Here is a 6,000-nt window from a genome sequence, read left to right as displayed (position 1 = left end):
AATATGTGGGATGGTAAATTTGAAAATTTGTATATTTCCCACGGTGATTTTGGAAAATCGGTACGGTGATAATTAATTTAGTAATTATTTTAGATGCACTCATATAGTATTGGTGTTCCGGTGTGTAACACCCCGTCCCGAATCATGTCGGAATTTTTGCACGTTGACCGAGGTTGACTGTTGACCGTTGACCAAGGGGTCAAAAGTTGACTTTTTTGACCTGGTTGGAATTTTAGGTTGACTGAGGTACCGTTACAAATTACACGTTGGCACGAGTTCGTAGACTGGTAGCACGTCGAAATCGGAGCTACGGTTTGAAAGTTTTGAGTAAAACAAGTTGAGGTCCAAACTGTCCAAGGGGTGTCGGAGTTGACTTTTTATTCATGCAAGGTTGAGCGTTGACTCATGCATGGTTGTGAAGTGCTCGTCGATACGAGTCCGTAGACTAGCGGCACGTCCGATTTGGACATGTGGTTTGAAAGTTATGGACCTGTAAAGTTTTTCAAATACTATATTATTTTAATATTATTTTTACACACATAACGAGGTGTCACGTGTGACTCAATGAAGGTGGCCATGTGTCACCATGGTGAAATGGCACATGTCAACCATGTGAAAAAATCAAATTATTTTATTATTTTTGAATAATAATATTATTATTAATATTATTTAATTATTTCTTTTTTATTTCTTTTTCTTTTTCTTTTTCTTTTTCTTTTTCCCACGTGGGAAAACACCAATCCTTTCTTTTTCTTTTTCTTTTTCTTTTTTTTTTCTTTTTTCCTTCTTCTTCCCCGAAATACACACACACACGCAGCTTTTCTTTCTTCTCTCCCGACCGTCCCTCTCTCTCCTGTGTTTCAAATTCCGGCCACCCATAGCCCTCACGCGCCAGCCACCAAGGAAGCCCGCCACCTTGCGAGCTTGGCCGCCAAGTTTCACGGCCAGCAGCAGCTGGACGCGCGCCGATCGGGCCGGAGAAGCCGCCGGCCGGCCAAGTTTCTCTCTCCTCTTTTCTTGTGTTTTCCGGCCAGCCCACTCCCAATTGAGCCTCCTATCCCCCTATTTTGGGTCCTCTTAATCCAAAAATGGCCTCCAATCTCAAAAATTCGAAGCGGTTTGAAAGATTCCTCAAGATCAAAACCGGCCGAAGCTTTCCGATCAAATTCCGGCCACCTCCGGCGGAATTGGGGTCGATGGAGACCGAATTGGTGATCCTCGTCCCACAAGCTTCGATTCGGTATATCATTCGCCTATTTTGGTTAAAGTTTGCGTTTAAGCCCCCGGGTACCGGGTATTATTTACCCGAATAAAATATTAATTTATTTGACTGTCTGTGAATTTTGTTCTAGGAGCACCGGTGAGTCGTAGAATTGATCCCGTGGTGGATCATGGGTGAATTGCGTGCTCCAGGTGAGTGGCCCACCTTTAAAAATATTTTTGGGGTAATTAACTGTATTTATGTGGTGTTGATTTGATATCTGTAATTTGTACTTATGTGGTGTATTTTAAATACAATCGGAAAAAATATTATTTTATATATATATTTACCATTGGTAATAAATGGAAATTTTGGGGTCATTAGAAATTCCCGATTATTATTTTATTGTGATTAAATGATATTTATTACACATGAGTAAGTATTTTCAGTAAATTGTTGTGTTTGGATTTTATATAAATTTCGGGCATAATTGGGTTAAATATTTGTTTAAGTTGGTGGTTTAATTTTATAAATTATGCCCGCGGTATTTTTATGGTGCATCTCGTACTTCGAGAAAATTGTGGTTTGTTGGTTATCAATGTTTCGTACCGGGTTGTTTAAATAAAAATATGTGGGATGATGTTTTGTGAATATATGGTATACTTCCCACGGTGGTTTTTGGAAAAACGGTACGATTGGTTACTTATGTTTATTTTTAGACGCACTCATACAGTATTGGTGTTCTGGTGTATGGTGTATGGACACGTGGTTTAGCACGCGGTTATTATATGGTTTAGCGTGCGGTTTTTACTTCACCCGTGAGTTGCCATTGGACCGTGGGCAGGCAAGGTTATTGTTGCGCACAGCCGCCCCCCTCCTTGGCCGGGTGATGGTTTTTAGCAGTTGGTACTGTCGGGACGCCAAAGTGACCGCTGCAGGTTTCTCTCTTTAACCCCCCGCCAGTCGGTGCTCAGGACGCTGGGTATCGGAGGGCATCACCGGTATATGGTGTGGTGCGTCAGGTGTAATTGTCGGTGTAAATTGCAATTAAAGTTTAAAACCCCAAAGGTGTTAAAAAAAAATTATTTATTATAATTTATTACAGAATATTTATATTTGGGGTATTTATTTATTTGTTTATTTGTTGTTTATTAATTCGTTTGGTTCCTTGGTTTTTGGGAAGTACGTACAAGGGTTTTGTGAAAATGTTTTAAAAGGGGAACATTTCAAACAGAGTGAATAGTGAGGATTTTGAGAGAAATTATTACTTCAAATATTTATTTATTTATTTATTTAATTATTCGGTATTGCTTAATTAAATTCTTTTATTTTTATATTATTATTATTAAAGGTGTATAGTAGTTAGGGTCACTCACTGAGATGATTAGCATCTCACACTCTTAAATTCCGTTCCCCTAGGTCCAGGTTGGAGACGTTGATTGTCCGGGGCGAGCCCAACGTCTCAGTTCGTTGCCGAAGGTTCAAGCAGTTTTTCTTCCCTTTTTCCTCTCGATCTTGTATTGTTTTCGTATCTGTCATTTTATAAATTCCGCATGTATCTGTTTAATGCTCTGTATACTGTATTGGACGTGTAGTTTTTTTATGCACTGGGTTGCTGCTGTCGTTTTATTTTGAAGTGCTGCAATTTGTGGAACCAATTTGTAGTATTGTGGAAGGAATAAGGGGATGAATATAGAAGTGTGTTTTCAGTGCAGGTAATTGGTGGTAAGTAAATCCCTTAGGGGAGGCTCTGCCGGATTTTCCGTTGGAGGGTTTGGTAGGGTTTCCCTGGGATCAGGGCTGTCTAGGGTTCCGGGGAAGGAATTCTGGACGGGTCCTGACACGGTGTATATGTGGTTAGTGCGCAAGTTATTATGTCTCCCGTGAGTTGCTATTGGACCGAGGGCAGACAAGTTTGATATTGGCCACAGCCGCCCCCCTCCTTGGCCGGGATGACGGTTTCAGCAGCGGTACTGTCGGGACGCCGAAGTGCCGTTTGCAAGTTTCTCTCTTTAACCCTCACCAGTCGGTGCTCGGGACGCTGGGTATCGGAGGGCATCACTGGTATATGGTGTGGTGTGTCAAGTATAAATTTTCGGATAGAAATTTTCAAACCCCAAAGTGTTCAAAAATTATTTATCATATTTTATTACATTTTATTTATATTTGGGGTATTTATTTATGGTTTATCAAATTATTTGATCCCTTGGTTTTCGGGAAATACGAATATCGGGTTTTGTGAAAATGTTTTAAAAAGGGAACATTTCCAACGGAGTGAATAGTGAGAGTTTTGAGAGAAATTATTACTTTCAATTGTTATTATTTATTTTTCTATTTAATTGTCGGTATTAAATTAAATTCCCTTAATTGTTATATTATTTATATTGAAAGTGTTTAATAAATAGGGTCACTCACTGAGATGATTAGCATCTCACGTTTTTAAATTCCGTTCCCTTAGGTGCAAGGGGTGGTAGATGTTCTTCTGGGGCGAACCAAATCTCTGCCGCTATCGTAGTTCGAGAAGTACCTTTGTATTCGTTTATTTCAATTGTAATATTTCTTTCATCTTTGTTGTATTCTATGCTTAATAGTACTTCATGAAGCTCTGTATACTGTTCTAGACACTTATGTATTATTTATACACTGGATTACTGTTATTCCTGTGAAGTGTTGTAAAATTGTGGAAACAATTTGTAGTATTGTGGGAGGAATAAGGGGACGAATATAGAAGTGTATTTCCAGTGCAGGAAATTTGTGGTAAGTCCAACCCTTAGGGGAGGTTCTGCCGGATTTTCCGTTGGAGGGTTAGGTAGGGTTTCCCTAGGATCAGGGCTTGTCTAGGGTTCCGGTGAAAAATTTTGGACGGGTCCTGACATTTATCCTCGCTGTATATTTGGAACTGAAGGTCTAAGAGATTGACTATAGACATATATGTATATATTTGTTGATTTAGAATCTTGAATGTAATGACGATTTTTCCTTTACTTCATATATATATATATATATATATATGTATATATTTGTTGATTTAGAATCTTGAATGTAATGATGATTTTTCCTTTACTTCAGATATATTATTAGGAGATTAAGTCACTTTCTTTATATATATATTTAAATATACAGTCAGTTCCTCATTAAAGTATCATTTGGATTTTTATTAAGATCTTTCTTATCAACTATTAAATTTATTATATGGTTAAATGGTTAAAATTTAAAGATAAATTTTGGTGATTTAAATAAATTGGGTGATATACTAAATTCTAGGAAAATGTAGTAAACATTGTTTTTGGATTTATTTAAATTTCAAAAATAATTTTACATTTAAATTATTAAAGCAATCTAAAATTGAAAAGTGATGTCCTATACTTTGATAAAAAAAAATTTCTCCCTTATATATATAAACTATCCACAGTTGTCAGATTATGAAAATCATGCAAATATTTATACAGTGAATGTTGTATCTTATAATCTTTCTTTATAAATTTCTTACCATAACATTTTATATATATATATATATATATATATATATTAATTTACATTTATTATTATATTTTTATTAAAAGTAATGCTTTTCTTTTATTGTAAACATATTAAAATTAATACACTATTGCCATTAAGGATGAAATACTCATTATCAGTTTTACAATGGAACATGACATGGTTATACTGAACCAGTACAAAAGCTCTTTTGAAATATAGGGCTAGTTGGTACAAAATCTCTTTTGAGAATAAATGCTTTTTTTAAATATAGAGTTAGTTTGATACGCTGGATTATATTAGCCTGTATGTATTAATTTGTACTGTACTAATATTGTTCACATTATTTGCTGCAGCGTGATATTGTAATTGTTGCCAAAAAAAAAATGTATATTTTTATTTAAATAAAATTGATTAGTTATTATTCATATTATTTTTAAAAAATTACATTATAATTAACAATAAATAATTTATCATTATTTTTTAAATATTATAATTATTTTTTAAAATAATTACATCATCATTAATATATCATATTGGATTTTTATTATTATTCCTACTAATAATAATTACATTACCTAAAATTATATAATATTAAAAATTAAGAAAAAGATAATATCTTTACAAAAAGGGGAAAAAAAAGGAAAAAAAAAGGAAAAAAAAAGAAAATTTTGACATAAATAAGTGCAGTACATACTTCACTAAAAGAAATAGTGTGTTGACAAAGAAGAATGATTTTTCTTTTAATAACAATGTGCAGGCGTTATAGCCAAATAATAATAATAATAATAAAGAAATAAAACAAAAAAGGGAAAGAGCAGTTTTTGTCAAGCATTGTATCCCAAAAAAAAAAAAAAAAAAAATTGCGGGCATGAAAGTGAAAGAAAGAGGCAATTTTTGTGGAGTTTTTTTTTTTAAAAAAAAAATAAAAATAATAATGACTGAATTAAATAGTACAACCCACCAATAACCCAACACCCAATAGGTTAAAATTATCTAATGGAAGGTGTATTAGATGGTAGGTCCACGCTAGAGTGGCAATTTAGGTTATGATATGATGACACGGTTTAAAAACTATACGAAGTTAGCAGGTTTTAATTTATTATAAATGGATTCGGATTAAATTCGAATCAATCCATTTAATACGATTAATAAATATGTCAGTTTCGAATTGATCTGCTTAATTATAAATTAAACCATTTAATTTCAATTTTAGATTAAACGGATCAATCTGAAATTGATCTGTTTAACTAAATATATCAATTAACGTGTTAATTCAACTCGACACGATTATAATTTGTTTAAATTATAACTTTAATTTA

Source organism: Ziziphus jujuba, chromosome 8 (genome assembly GCF_031755915.1).
Source record: "Ziziphus jujuba cultivar Dongzao chromosome 8, ASM3175591v1".
Classification (NCBI taxonomy): domain Eukaryota; kingdom Viridiplantae; phylum Streptophyta; class Magnoliopsida; order Rosales; family Rhamnaceae; genus Ziziphus; species Ziziphus jujuba.
Note: the sequence above shows the minus strand (reverse complement) of the source record.